General features: G+C 42.0%; 1 protein-coding gene across 1 annotated transcript in view; it reads left to right on the plus strand.

The window, feature by feature from the left end:
- LOC135114702 (homeotic protein distal-less-like) overlaps nt 1–75 on the plus strand; it is a 17,195-nt gene extending 17,120 nt beyond the window's left edge. The window contains exon 3 of the mRNA XM_064030633.1: nt 1–75. This exon is cut by the window's left edge and continues 1,411 nt beyond it. The gene's annotated coding sequence lies outside the window, so the exon portion shown is untranslated.
- The last annotated feature ends 15,520 nt before the right edge of the window (nt 76–15,595 follow it).

Consider the following 15,595-nt stretch of genomic DNA (forward strand, 5'->3'; position numbering starts at 1 on the left):
CTAACCACGACGGAAGTTTTTAATCTGTGTATATACTGTACCATATTTCTGTGTAAATAAATACTGTAAGAATAACTCAGGCTTTTGAAATTACTTTTTGTATGTGCTCTCTCTCTCTCTCTCTCTCTCTCTCTCTCTCTCTCTCTCTCTCTCTCTCTCTCTCTCTCTCTCTCTCTCTCTCTCTCTCTCTCTCTCAAGAAAACAGTCAATCTTAACACTCCATTCTCTAGATTAATTAACACTCACAGAGAGAGAGAGAGAGAGAGAGAGAGAGAGAGTGTGTGTGTGTGTGTGTGTGTATACAGAGAGAGAGAGAGACACTCCTCTGCCAGCCAGCCAGCCAGCCAGCCATCCCGCACGCCCCATCCGCAGCCTCCCTCGTGTGTCAGCCTCGCCTCCCCGCAACACGGCTCGAGTCCCATTGGCATGACGCTAATCCCACAAATCTGACTCGCACCCTATCATGACAAAAAGCAGTACCTCTCCTTGGTCCCTCACGCTCCTCGCCCTTACAGCCCCTCGCCCGACATCTCAAGGTCCCCTGTTCCTGGATATCTGAGGGGAGGCCCGGAAAGACAAGGGGAATTTGGTCTTTTTATCAGTTGGTGCGAGGGGCGAGGAGGAGGGAAGGTTAAGGGGGTGCATATGGAGTGTGTTTTGACTGGTGAAGTCCGGGAACTGAGTCCATCCCTGCCACGCCCCCTGTCATGGCCCCCTGCCACCTCCCTGACAGCATTTTACCCATGGGCGGCTACGGGGACCCAGGAACCAGGGAACCAGCCAGCCTCCATCACCACATCACCTGCAAGTAACGGCCCCACTCGGATATTCTTTCTCTCTCTCTCTCTCTCTCTCTCCTCTCTCTCTCTCTCTCTCTCTCTCTCTCTCTCTCTCTCTCTCTCTCTCTCTCTCTACAACAATGAACAGAACACAAGAACGTAACAAAATGAAGAGTTTACAGAAGGCTAGCTAACGTACACAAGACAGCTCCTCACAAGCCACGAAGTATCTGTTACTGCTAATGTGTAAATGACTGAGTGGTTTATCTCGTGACAGGATCATATGGCGCTGATTTTTCCCCTCTTAGACATTTACAGAAATTACTACTACTACTACTACTACTACTAGTACTACTACTACTACTATTACTACTACTGACATACAAGTGGGCACATTAACCTATCACATTAATGTTCTAGTTGTCTTGGTGTTACTGTTATTATGTTTCTCTATTATTGTTATTATGAAGATCCATGGAAGTGTATTAATAGAAAAGTAAGAAATGTAGAGCAAAGATGGGCATGAATAAGAAAAAAGAAACAATAAAGGAAAAGGAAAACGATATAAAACAAACAAGGAACTAAAAGAAAAAAAATATATATATACATAAAACAAAGAAGCAATTAAAATCAGAATTGACGACTCCTTCCACTGAGTAAAGATGAATATGAAAAAAAATAACAACAAAAAAGAAAAAAAAAACACGAAAAAAAAGACCAGTTGATGATTCACAGTTTCAGCTCCACGTCGATTCAAGTTACGCCTCTGAATATAACACTCGGTACTTACAGGCTCCTGGCAAATCTTATCCACTTCCGCAAGGTGTCCACGGCAGACTGAGCCTCGTGAGACTGAATGAAGATTACAACGGTAGGCTGAGCGGTAGCCCTTCCGTAACCTGCTCTTGTGGTGGTGGTGACGAGGGTAATAGCGGTGACGATGGTAATGGTGTTGGTGTTAGTGATGGTTGTGTGTAAAGCTGCGCTGTAAAGGAAGTAGTAGTTGTAGTAGTAGTAGTAGTAGTAGTAGTAGTAGTAGTAGTAGTATAGCAGCAGTAGTAGTAGGAGTAATAAAAATAGTAGCAATAATAATAACAGTAGCGGAAAAAACATTAACAACACCATCACAACCCAGGAAGAATGCGGAAGAGGGATAACAACACGGTAGAGACGCGAAGCACCATCACTACCAAAGGAAGTACATACAAAACACAACACAAGAGATGCGGCAGAAGAGAAGGCGAACTAACAGTCTATTCAACACAAGATTGGCAGAAGTTTGTAGCAGAGCAGCTGATTGAGTTGAAGGAGTGTACAAATGCTCGTGGCTTTGCTGAGCTTTATAGGTGGTGGTGGTAGTGGTGGTGGTGGTGGGGTGCCCAAAGGGAGTGGTGGCTCGGGGATGTGTACGGGGGTAATTAAGATGAATGTGTTGTCAGCAGCAGGTGGAACGAGGAGGAGGAGGAGGAGGAGGAGGAGGAGGAGGAGGAGGAAGAGCAAGGGCTGGTGATGAAAAAGAAGAAAAGAAAAAAATGAAAGAAAAAGAAAAAGGAAGGGGAGGATTAAGAAGGGCGAGCATATCACCTCTAAAACTACCATGCACGTGCTACATACAGATGCTGCCACAACTGCTACACAATCCCGAGCCTAATGGTCGCAGTAAGTACAACAATACCTTAGTTCTTATCACCTCTCTCCCTTGATGAGTTAACAAATATCTACCGGCAGTGAATGGAGGTACAGCCGATAAGGTCGTTGATACTTTACTACTACTACTACTACTACTACTACTACTACTACTACCACTACTACTACTACTACTACTAACAGCAACAACAACAACAGCAGCAGCAACAGCAAAACAACAAAAATAATGCAAGTGAAAAGAATGAAAGCAAGACCCAAGGGAAGACAGGACTTGACAGCACATCACAGTGAGCTAAACAAAGACAATATACTCAGATTTATAACTTTTACACGCTCAACCTTTTCTCCTTCCCCTCTCGTGTCTCCTCCTCCTCCTCCTCCTCCTCCTCCTCCTCCTCCTCCTCCTCCTCCTCCTCCTCATTCTCTTCCTCCTTCCCCATTTGCAATAGATCAACAATAAAATATATCTTACAATATTGAAAACCTCTTTCCTCTTTCTTCTTTCTCCTTTCTCCTCCTACTCTTCTTTCTCTCTCTTTTTGTTCATGTTACAGCAAGCTACTATCCTCTCTCCTACTACTACTTCTCCTCTCCTCCTCCTCCCCTCCTCCTTCTCCTCCTCCTTCTGGTTCATGATACAGTAAGCCACTATCCTCTCTCCTCCTCTCTTCTTTTTTTTTTTTTTCTTCTTCTTCTTCTTCTTCTTCTTCTTCTTCTTCTTCTTCTTCTTCTTCTTCTTCTTCTTCTTCTTCTTCTTCTTCTTCCTATTCTTCTTCTCCTCCTCCTCTTCCTCCTTTTCCGTTCATGAAAGAGTAAGTCACAGTCTACCTCCTCCTCCTCCTCCTCCTCCTCCTCCTCCTCCTCCTCCTCCTCCTCCTCCTCCTCCTCCTCCTCCTCCTCCTCCTTCTCCTTCTCCTCGTCTTACTGTTCCTTCTTCACGATAGTAAATAATGATTAATAATTAGCATTTCTTGTTCTTGTTTTTGTCCTTGTTCTTCTCCACCACCACCACCACCACCACCACCACTGCCACTACCACCTCCATCATGATCCCCCGCTCCCCCACAGCAACCCGGTGTCACAGGTGCGCTATCGGGCTAATCACCAGCGCCACCTGTGCATTAGGGAGCCTCACCGACAGAGCTGCGGGTGTCCCAGTACTGGCGGCTGAGAACAGGACTGAGGGAAGGGGTTTTTGAATACTAACAGAGAGTCAAAGTCAGAAGTAGATAGGAAAATATTGTCCCTCCATTAAGTATCGAGATCAAGTAAAGGAATGAAGGGTGTTTCTGATTTCTCTCTCTCTCTCTCTCTCTCTCTCTCTCTCTCTCTCTCTCTCTCTCTCTCTCTCTCTCTCTCTCTCTCTCTCTCTCTCTCTCTCTCTCTCTCTCTCTCTCTCTCTTTCTTTCGTTTCCCATTCACACACGTAGAGAGAGAGAGAGAGAGAGAGAGAGAGAGAGAGAGAGAGAGAGAGAGAGAGAGAGAGAGAGAGAGAGAGAGAGAGAGAGAGAGAGAGAGAGAGAGAGAGAGTATAATCAAGAGTGAGTGAGGAGTGAGTGTAACCTTTCAACAATTGGAAATACATATATATTCGAGACTCGCGGCTTGATAACTAAATTGCCAGCCCTCAATCACACGCCGCCACGCTTGTCACAACTTTTACCACACTGAAAATAACAGGTAAGAAAAGAATGCTCATAATAAAATAGATACTACGCCATCTACCTATCTATACTACCTACCATTGTATGTTTATAGAAGGTACATATAGCATTCAGGGTTTCAGTGCAAAGGTGTGAGGTAATTAAAGGAAGGTATGGCCAGATGAATTTTTAAATTTTATAATGTTACTCTGTGTTCGTCCTTTCTCTCTCCTTCTACTTTTCTTTTTTTTTTTCTTCTTCCTCTTTCTCCTTCTGCTTATCGCCTCAAATGTTGCTAGTGTTTTGTTCTCCTTTTCTCTCTCTCTCTCTCTCTCTCTCTCTCTCTCTCTCTCTCTCTCTCTCTCTCTCTCTCTCTCTCTCTCTCTCTCTCTCTCTCTCTCTCTCTCTCTCTCTCTCTCGCTTTCTCTTTCTTCTACTGAGCAACATGTTATTTTCGATTTGTCTTTCCTCCTATTCGAGTTTTTTTTTCCTTCTCTTTTTCATTCCTCCACTCAAGTTCTATAAATATGTTAATGTGACTTCTGATTTGTCTTTCTCATTCTTCTTATTTCATTGAAACGCTCTAATGTCAATCCTGATTTGTCTTCTCTTTGTCTTTCATTTTTCTTCTACTTTTTCTCCTCCTCCTGTTCATCAAGATATTCAAATGTTACTCTTATTCTGTCCTTCTCTTTCTCTTTCTATTCAAGTTCTTTTCTTCTTCTCCTTCTTGTCCTCGCCACCTCTCTTCTCCCTTCGTAACATTCGTAACATTTTGACTGATATGCCATTCCTCCTCCACCTATATTTTCTTCTTCTCCTTTATTTACATTCCTGATTCTTTCTCCCTCCCTAACCTTATTTGTCGACTACCACCTCTCTCTTTTATATAAATTTATTCATTTTATGGTTTGTTGTTTGGTTACTATTGCCTAAGTCTCTCTCTCTCTCTCTCTCTCTCTCTCTCTCTCTCTCTCTCTCTCTCTCTCTCTCTCTCTCTCTCTCTCTCTCTCTCTCTCTCTCTCTCTCTCTCTCTCTTCGTCAGGATGTTTGAAGTCTTATACAGCAGTAATTCACAACACTTAAGGAATGGACAATGCATTACAGTCACCGGGCAGCATAATCTCATAAGCTGGCCCCCTGGTGGCGGCCTCCAGCTGACCACCGCGCCACTGTCCAGTGTCCAGCCCCGTGCGTCGTGCATGTGGCTGTAATAAACGGACCCGATGACGGAGGACTGACAGTTGGTATAAGTTTTGTAAGTTTAGTAGCAGAGGTAAATACTGCTTTGAAATTCTGAACGTGTTGTATGTAAGTACTGGCCAGAGAGTGTGTGTGTGTGTGTGTGTGTGTGTGTGTGTGTGTGTGTGTGTGTGTTACCAATTCATGGTTTAGTCAAGTTCGTTGTCTCCCATCAGTTAATATTTTTCATCGTATTTTCTTTTTTTTTTCTTTAAAAATTTTTTTCTAACATACGCATATATACAAGTTCTGGTGATATACTCTCTCTCTCTCTCTCTCTCTCTCTCTCTCTCTCTCTCTCTCTCTCTCTCTCTCTCTCTCTCTCTCTCTCTCTGTGTGTGTGTGTGTGTGTGTGTGTGTGTGTGTGTGTGTGTGTGTGTGTGTGTGTGTGTGTGTGTGTGTGTGTGTGTGTGTGTGTGTGTGTGTGTGTGTGTTCTGTCCAGGTCTAACCATGTACCCACAAAATATCTCGTATCTACGCCTAGTTTTCTATCTAATGTAAATAAAGACAGACACAAATAGATTTCATCATAGTAATAACAGGATGACATTTACTATTTCACTTGAATAACTCTACGTAATTATACTGAGATAAAAAAAATAAAATAAAAATAAAGTAGAGACTCCAAACAAGACCTGATATGATCGATTACTCAATGGTGTGATTCACAGGCACACAAAATATTTCCACCACACAACTTCATTAATTCATTCATTGCCACAACCGGTGTCCAAACATAAAAAACAAACAAACAAACAAACAAACACCTGTCTGACTCTGAACATATTAAATAAAGGTATACATGTAGGGCATAAGCAACTACTGATAATACCACTTCCTTGATTACGAACAACCTAACTTCCTAAAGGTCTATAATAATACCCTTAAATAAGAATTAAACCAATACCGCAGTACTGAAAGGAACAACCTCAAAAAAGGGATAACTAGTCGAATTGTTACACTGGACACGCCAACACGCAATCACCGCCACGGGATGCAAGGTCCTGCCTCGTATTCTTCCACACTCTGCACTCTCGTCAGGACTAATAACGGGAACCAGAGATGATCAGTCGGATTGTCATTGGTGTTCTTCCTTGGTGGTACAGAATCTTTTGTTCAAGTGTTACTGGAATCATACACCCTTGAAAGTCCCAATAGCCTACATTGCACCTAGTTGAAAGCAGGTTGTCGCATAGAAATGTTTAAGAATAAAATAAAAAAAATATGACTTGTATCTTTAGGCGTTCACTGATTTATGTCACTCAATTTTAACTGCCTTTACCGCTTGTTATTAAGGTAGTAGCGTGTGATTGCAGGATTTTAAGTGTAACAAATATTCTGCATCAACAACTGAAAAACACCAGTGAGAACGCGACTAATCGTTGTGGCTTTTGAAAATAGTACGAATGGCGGAGCAGAACGGAACGGACCACCAACACATCTATCAGTCAGAAGCGAATGAATGGAAAGCATGTGCTTCATTTGGGGCCATATACAAGTGTCCGCGTCAATGTGTGTGTGTGTGTGTGTGTGTGTGTGTGTGTGTGTGTGTGTGTGTGTGTGTGTGTGTTGGTGGTACGTCATCCATTCAGTGTCTGCCATTCAGTGATGTGGTGAGCAAGGGTGTGGACGGATAGTGAGTTACACAATACCACATGGACCAGAAGTGGGAACATCCACCTCCACCACCATCACTACCACCACACAGAATCAGTTGATCTATATTACATCTGACATCCGACCAACAATATGTAACCATGTAACACTAAATAGATAAGATTAGCATTAACCAGTCAATCTTCAACACACCTAACGGCAATTTCTATCCAGCAACACTTAGAACAACTGTTGCATCCCCTCCAGTAATACTCAGACATGGAAAAAATAATTACAATACATAAACAGGATTAATGCAAAACAACCAGCTTTTGATACTTTTAGGTGCACTATCAGTTAAGCAACACAGAGGCATAACAACACCCGCCTCGTCATGAACACCTAATCAACACCGGCATCAACACTCAAGCATCACAAAATACTAACACTTTACACTTTTTTTTTTTTTTCATAACTTTCCTTCTTGCATTTGCTGAAATATCACTAGCGAAGAGGAAGAAGTAGCAGAAGTAGCAGCAGCAGCAGCAGATAACTTAGCCCTTGCGAGGCCATTTGTGAAGAGCTACACATAAGTAAAGTAGAGATGTAGGACAGTAAAGGTGAAGGCTCTTGCTCATATCAATCAATCAATCAGTTCTAACCTTTATTCCCAAGACAGCAACACTAAGCCAGCAACACCTGCCTGGCTAAACCAACAATATGCTCCCAACACAACACACAACTAACTGAATCACACCAACACTTACGTAAGATATTGATTATTTAATTTTCTTTTTATGATTATCTGTCTGTCTGTACGTTTGTTAGTCTGTCAAGCATGTCTATCTCAATCTTTCGGGTAAAGAAGGAACTTGGTGCAGTCAGGCAGTCAGGCAGCCAACCAGCCAGCCAGCCAGCCAACCAGCCAGCCAGCCAGGGTGAGGTCGGGCTGGCCGGGCTGGAGTTCCCATGAGTCAATTATCGGGCAGCGGCGGTAACTGCATCATTCCAGCCCACTGATCCTTTCACTTACAGACGGGTGACCTCCCTGCCTCCCTCCACCCCTCCCTCGCGCCTTCAAAATCCATTCTTCTTTGCATCCCTCTCACCTTCCTACTTCCTTTCTTGCATGCTACCGTCACTTCTCCCTATAAAAATGAAAAAAAATGAAACTATCTCACCATCACCACCTACAGAACAACATCCACTGCTAACACAACCACCACAGTCACCACCACGATCACCACCACGATCGCCACCACCACCTAAGTTCCTCGAGTGGGTAAATTTTCCACCAGTTTTCCGCACGAGCTGCCCCACGACGCCCGCTCCCCGCACCCAAGCCAAGGGCGTGGGAATCACCCCGGCACGCCTCCTCCTCCCCAACCTCAGCCCCGCACTGCCGCCGAGCTCCCCACAGCCCCCCACGGTGCAACAATGCGTGCGGGAACACCTCAGGCAAGGCACGGGCTGAGAGAGAGAGAGAGAGAGAGAGAGAGAGAGAGAGAGAGAGAGAGAGAGAGAGAGAGAGAGAGAGAGAGAGAGAGAGAGATTAATGAGCGCCAATTGCTATTCAGATAAACATTCTTAAAGGTAATTTCATTTTACTTTATCTATTTTATTTATTTGTTTTGTTCTATTTTATCTTTTTTGTGTGTAGTTTCCAAGATTTCAAATATTCGTTCTACGTGAGAATCCTTCCTCCCACCTCTCTCTCTCTCTCTCTCTCTCTCTCTCTCTCTCTCTCTCTCTCTCTCTCTCCACACACACATCCCCTGCGAGTCACGTGTCACTGGCAGGGGCAACAATGACCCCTGCCTTCTCTTTCCCTATGTATTTATGCACGGACTGTACTGTACCTACCTCTCTACTCTCCCCCTCCTCCACCCCTTCCATCCCCCTGCACAACCATCACCACCACCCCCACCCCTCGCATAATCCCATTCCAGAGTGAGTCAATCCCGCTTTCTGGTCCACTTGTAGGGTTGGATTCCCTTGATGGCGCTTATAGACGATCGAATCCCCTATGAAGCTGTTCCACTCCAGCCCTTCTTCTGTCTCCCCCGTGGTGGTGTTGAACTCTGGAATCAGCCCCATGGGGAGTTCACGTGCCTATAGAGGGGCGCGTGAAGGGGAGAGATAAGGGGAGGAGGAGGAGGAGGAGGAGGAAAAAGGAGCATAAAGAAGGGAAAATGTGAGGGATTCAGAAAGCGAAAGCGAGAGAAAGAGAGAGAGAGAGAGAGAGAGAGAGAGAGAGAGAGAGAGAGAGAGAGAGAGAGAGAGAGAGAGACTCACGTGCGGGTCTGAATGGGGCCAATCAGGCTGCGAGACAAGAGGAGATCAAGAGGACGCGACTCAAAGGGGAAAACCACAATGGAGGGAAAATGTAAATATATTTGTATGCTCATCGGAAAAAAAAATAATAATGGAAGAAGTAGTAGATGTTGTAGTTGTAGTGGTTGTGGTGGTGGTGGTGGTGGTAATAGTGGTGGTAATGGTGGTAGTGGTGGTGGCGGTGGTGGTGGTGGTGTAGTAGTAGTAGTAATAGTAGTAGTAGTCGAAGAAGTAGTAGTAGTAGTAAAATAATAATAATAATGATAATAATAATAATAACAATAATAATAATAATAAAAATAATAATAATAATAATAATAACAATGTTCATATTTTCTTTTTTTCTCATTAATTAATTTTCTCTTGTCTTGCCTTTGATCATTAACATTTTTTTCTTTTTAGGAGAGAATTCTTCGTTTTTAGTTTACATTATTCACTGTTTACCTATTTTTTTTTGCCACATTTCCTCAATTTCTTGCTCTATTTCTTTTCATTATCCTTCCTCCTCGCCGTCTTTTTCTTTCTCCTTTTCCTTTTCCTCATTAAACTTTCATTATTAAGATTTCAGTTTTTATTTTTTTCTAAGAACATTTTCATCATTCACTAATATAAAAAAAATATCACTTTTTGAATTATCTGTTTGTCATTCTATCCATCTTTCTGTCAGTCTGTTAGTCTACATCTTTCTGCATATCTCTCAGTCTCTGTCTAACTGGTTGTTCATCTTTGTGTGTGTGTGTGTGTGTGTGTGTGTGTGTGTGTGTGTGTGTGTGTGTGTGTGTGTGTGTGTGTGTGTGTGTGTGTGTGTGTGTGTGTGTGTGTGTGTGTGTGTGTGTGTGTGTGTGTGTAATTGTTTGATTCTACTTTTCTGCATCTCTCTCTCTCTCTCTCTCTCTCTCTCTCTCTCTCTCTCTCTCTCTCTCTCTCTCTCTCTCTCTCTCTCTCTCTCTCTCTCTCTCTCTCTCTCTCTCTCTCTCTCTCTCTCTCTCTCTCTCTCTCTCTCTCTCTCTCTCTCTCTCTCTCTCAACTCTCCCAATCCTCTCAACCCTACTATACCCCAAAACCATCTCACACCTCTTCTTTCATCTACACGTTTCTCATTCCCTCTCCCTCTCCCTTCCTCCCACTCTCCCTCCCCTTCCCTTCCCAGTGGCCACGAAAAATGGAGCGTAAACTGAGCCGGGCGAGAGCGTCATCAATTTGTCAGTAATTCACTATCAATCAGCATCAATTATCCCGTTCCGAGACCTCCCCCCTGCGCCACGTGCCGCCTAGGAGAGAGAGAGAGAGAGAGAGAGAGAGAGAGAGAGAGAGAGAGAGAGAGAGAGAGAGAGAGAGAGAGAGAGAGAGAGAGAGAGAGTCATTCCTCCCCGCTCTCCATTCCTTCCTCGTTCTGCTTGTGTGGAATTTAAGGAATGAAGTATGAAGGCAGTGAGCAAGGCAAGGAAAGAAGGAAGGAAATGAAGAGTAATTATGGTACGAGTAATACTTCATGGGAATAAAGAAGAGGAGGAGGAGTTTTTTTCTTTCCTCTCTTTTTATTTATTTATTTATTTATTTATGACAAGAGACTGTGCTATGAACTGGCGAGTATTTGTACTACTACTACTACTACTACTATTACTACTACTACTACTACTACTACTACTACTACTACTTGCTACTACACCTATTATTATAGAAACTAAAAAAATAATAACGACTAACGAAAGAAAGAAATAATAAATAGCAAAAATTAACAAAAAGGAAATAAAACACGTCAGTAATAATAATAATAATAATAATAATAATAATAATAATAATAATAATAATAATAACAATAATGTGATCATAAAAAAAATTACCTAAAAAATCTCAGAAATTGTCCTATAGATAAAAATCACATTTCCCATCATTCCCCTCCCTTCCCCTTCATTCCCCCTCCATCTACTCCTCCCCATTTCCTTCCATCTCCCCTATCTCACCATGCATCGATTCTCCCTCCCCCCACCATCATCCCTCCTACTAAAATTCACCACGTCCTCCTCTCGTCCCGGTCACCCACAGAAGAAAGACACGTAACCCTTCCCTTACCTCCTTAGTGAGTGTGAGGAGACGGAACACTAAGGAACAGTAAGGAAGAACAAAGCAGCTATGTCACGTTCGAGAGTGCTTTATGAAGTAGATAAAAAAAAAAAATAGAGAGGTGGTGATATGAATAAATGTGGTAGTCTTCTTATTTAGGATCATGTAAATTCAAAGGAAATCTAGTCCGAATACGAAAAAAAATAATTTTGTCAATTAAAAACAAAAGAGGGTTAGTTAGCGTGTACAAGTTAATGTTCATTGCTGTTTGATACAAGTGCAGCAGCAGGGAGCGTGTTTGTTCGTGTTCTGTTATGGAAATTGCTTTGTTCTGATATCAGCGCTACTTTTTTTTTTCTTTTTCTTTTTTCTTTTTGTTTTTTTTTTTGCATTCGTGTGTGTGGCAGTGACTGTGTTCCTGACTTGGCAAGCAAACACGGTCATAAATGTCACACGAGCACTGTCCACACACACACACGCACACACACACACACACACACACACACACACACACCACACACACAATACGCACAGTAATTACACACTCCTTGTAGAATAATTCCTATTTATTTGCATCACACCAGGAGAAAGAACACTTCACAGTCATAACCTGAAACCCTCGACCATTATGTCATTTGAAGTCTACCTGCATCACGTGGGGGCTGACGAGCAACAGGTCACCCGTTAACACAAAAGGAGAGAGAGAGAGAAAAAAAAAAAAAAAAAGGCGAGCAAAAAAAGAAAAAAAGAAAAAAAAAACGCACATAAGCATTCAACTCCACATTAAGATAAGAACTATTGCAGATTCCGGGTTCTGGTGACGAGGGGCCCCCGTACCCACTATCCGCAAAAATTACAGTGCTCGTTACAATAGTCCACCTACAATTGAGCTTTCTGCTAAGTACCAGGTGCCGCGGATTCCCTGAAGTACAAACTGCTTCCAGGAAATCATCACCCTGCCCTTGATCTTGTGCTGTTGTCCCTTGGGGTTACAAAGGAGGACTGCCTGGGGGGGACCTGCCAGTGTGCTTGGGTCTGTACTTTTTGTCACTTAGAGTTTTTGATCTTTGTCTCAAATGTTTCACCGTTTTATCATTGGTGCTTTTAACGGGTTCTAGTGTGGAGGGCTGGTACCGGGGGGAGGGGGGGGAGGTTTCAAGGGTGTTTTTTTTTTTTTTTTTTTTATGATTCTTGTGGTGGTTTAGCGAAGATTGTGCACTGTTAATGGGAAAAATGTCATGAGAACTTGACTTGTTACCTCTGTGGTCTTAGAAAATAGTGTTTACGAGTCTTGAGCGTTTGCGAATACGGGTTGTTGTTATTGTTAACCGTGTTTGATAGTTTTACTCGTATCTCAGGTGTTTAGGCGTCTTGTCTGTAGCGCCTTTAAAGGGTTCTGGTGGAAGTTAGGTACGGGTTAAAGGACGCGGTTTTAAGGGCGTTTCCATGATTTTAGTGATAGTTTAGTAAAGAGTATTCACTATTAATCGAAAAATTAAACAAAAATAACGAAAACTCGATTTGACATTTTTTGTAGCCTTAGAAATAGTTCTTATAGGAGTCTTAAGCGTTTAAGAATAAGGACCATTCTTATTGTTAGCGTGGTGTTTGATACTGGGGGTCGTCATGGTCATTTTGTCTAATGTTCTTACTTTTCCTTGCAGGACTAGACGACTTGTGAATCTCTCCCAGTTTTTGCGGTCATGGACGATCTCTTTTTTCATGTTCATTTTCCTCGTGTTTTCCTCCACACAGCTTCTCCTCTTCTCTCATGTTCATTTTCCTCGTGTTTTCCTCCACACAGCGTCTCCTCTTCTCTCATGTTCATTCTCCTCGTGTTTTCCTCCACACAGCGTCTCCTCTTCTCTCATGTTCATTTTCCTCATGTCTTCCTCCACACAACGCCTCCATGTCTTCGGTCTTTACAGGCTCCTCTGAGTATAAAGCTCTCCTCCCTCCTCCTGACATAACCATACCACCTCAATCTGCTCGTATACCTTAGCACATTCATCACTCCACACCTCATCACCTGTGGGCTTAAGGACAAGTTATGTAAAGGTACAGGTACAGTCACGGCCAAAAGTTTGTTCACGTGCAGTATTCTTTTCCACGAATTTAACCGTTTCGTCTCAATCGTAAGTCCTCCGATGTGCTGCTTGTCACCTTACAAAACCTGAGAAGTGAAAGGTTCCAGGATCAGAGAACATAAGACTGGAGGAAGACGTTAAACACAGTGGATGGGAGAGCGTCAGGTTAAAAGACTTTTGGCCACGACTGTACAATCTTTAACTCAATTCTCTATCGCATGTCTCTAACTTACAAAAATGATCTACAATGTATATTCCTTATGATGTTTCAAATGTAGACAAACGCAGGGCAATTATACCCATGAGGAGGAACTTATGTGATCTCAGTCATGCTAGCTCTCGACCTGGCCAGCAATTATCATCCAAGAAGTTGAGGAGAGCTTCGTCCTCAGCGCGCCTCATCATCCTCCCTCACGAACTTCGAGTTATTGATATCATGTGCGAGTACCTGCGGTGTGACTCTCAATCATACACGTGTTTCTGCCTCATGATTTTATTTCTATGTTGATTTTATTTCCATTTGCTTTATTATTTTGTTTGATTTTAATACTGCTTTCACATCCCGATACCATGATATGTTTCTTTTTACCATTAATTCTACATTCATATACTTAGATTTTTTTTTCTGTGTTATTGTCTCCCTATCTCCATTTCTTGATTGTTTTGGTTATCATTGCTTTCACATTTCTATGGTATTTTTTTGTTTATTTGCGTATCTCCTCCGTTAATAACATCGTATTGTTTTATTCAGTCACCACCTTTGTCATCTCTCGACTAAATAAATTAGGTGCATACGAGCACCTGTTCCAGCCGTGACTTCAGTGGCTGCCACATGTCTATCAATGCAACACGTGTGCCACGATGAAACATCCTCACAAGATCCACTGCAGCACGCGTGTGACCCAGCCAATCATACTCAGGTGAAAATGAAAACGCAATATATCTACCGCTAAACATAAATAAATGAATAAACAAATATATATAAGTAAGTAAGCAAATAAATAAACAAATAAACACATATATAAATAAATAAAATCAGAATAAATAAAAAAATAAAGAGAAAGTGGCTTAATATTTTGACTAGCTAAGAAATTTGCATTTCTGTCACACTTCGTACACACTTTATTGTGGAGCGCAGTAGTGGATAATTTCACACAATGATCCAAAGCTCCCCTGCAGTAAAATATTAAACTGCATTATAATTTGTACAATATGTAAATATGAATATGACGTGCAGGTGCTTGTATCTTATGTAAATAACACTGGCCGGACACCATTATGTCTGTTTGTCTGTCTCTCTGTCTGATAAAATGAAAACGCAATAATATCCACTGTTAATATAAACAGAAAACGAATGCCATCAGTACACGTACAGTACAAACATTTTCTTTCCTTCTTTCTTTATTCATCAATATACTCATTCAATGATTAATATATTTATCAACATTTCCAGCTTCTTGATACAAAACACGAGGATCAATACACACACACACACACACACACACACACACACACACACACACACACACACACACACACACACACACATACAAAGGCGTGCTAAACAGGAAACCAAAAAACAGGTAGTGCCGCTTCGTGAGAGACCAAGTAGAACATAAGAAAAGAAATCAGGCAACTTAATATACAGAACAATATTCGTCATTTACCTTTGTGTCCAGCGCTGTGACGCCTGACTCAGGGCACCGGACCTCTGTTATCGCCGGCTGTGGGACAATGAAGTAATTAATATCATGTCTACAAATGATCTTAATTAACCAACTGTACAATTGTCGTACTATTATTGGATGTCAAATGAGTGGATATTGAGTTTAACATGTGAGTGTTGAAGTAATTATCAAGAATCACTGTACATATTACTGGTGGAAATTCAGCAACTATAGTACAGTACACAAGTAAGAGCATTTTGTCTCGTAGTCTTAAACGCTAAAGGCTCGCATAGGGTTGATTTTCAAGAGCCGCCGAGATGTCTGATTTTGTTTCTTTTTGTTTCATTAATAATACATAATTTCTGTTAAACTATCACTAACCACCAATTGCTTTCATTAATGCCTCTAAGTAGAAACATAAACAAGAAGACGTTTACGAACATAATCCTTTGAACTGTCGCACACAGACACTTCCTTCAAAAAACACAATTTTCCCACGTCTACATAAATAGAAGGCTATGTTTTTTTGACAGCT

Source organism: Scylla paramamosain, chromosome 2 (genome assembly GCF_035594125.1).
Source record: "Scylla paramamosain isolate STU-SP2022 chromosome 2, ASM3559412v1, whole genome shotgun sequence".
Classification (NCBI taxonomy): Eukaryota; Metazoa; Arthropoda; class Malacostraca; order Decapoda; family Portunidae; genus Scylla; species Scylla paramamosain.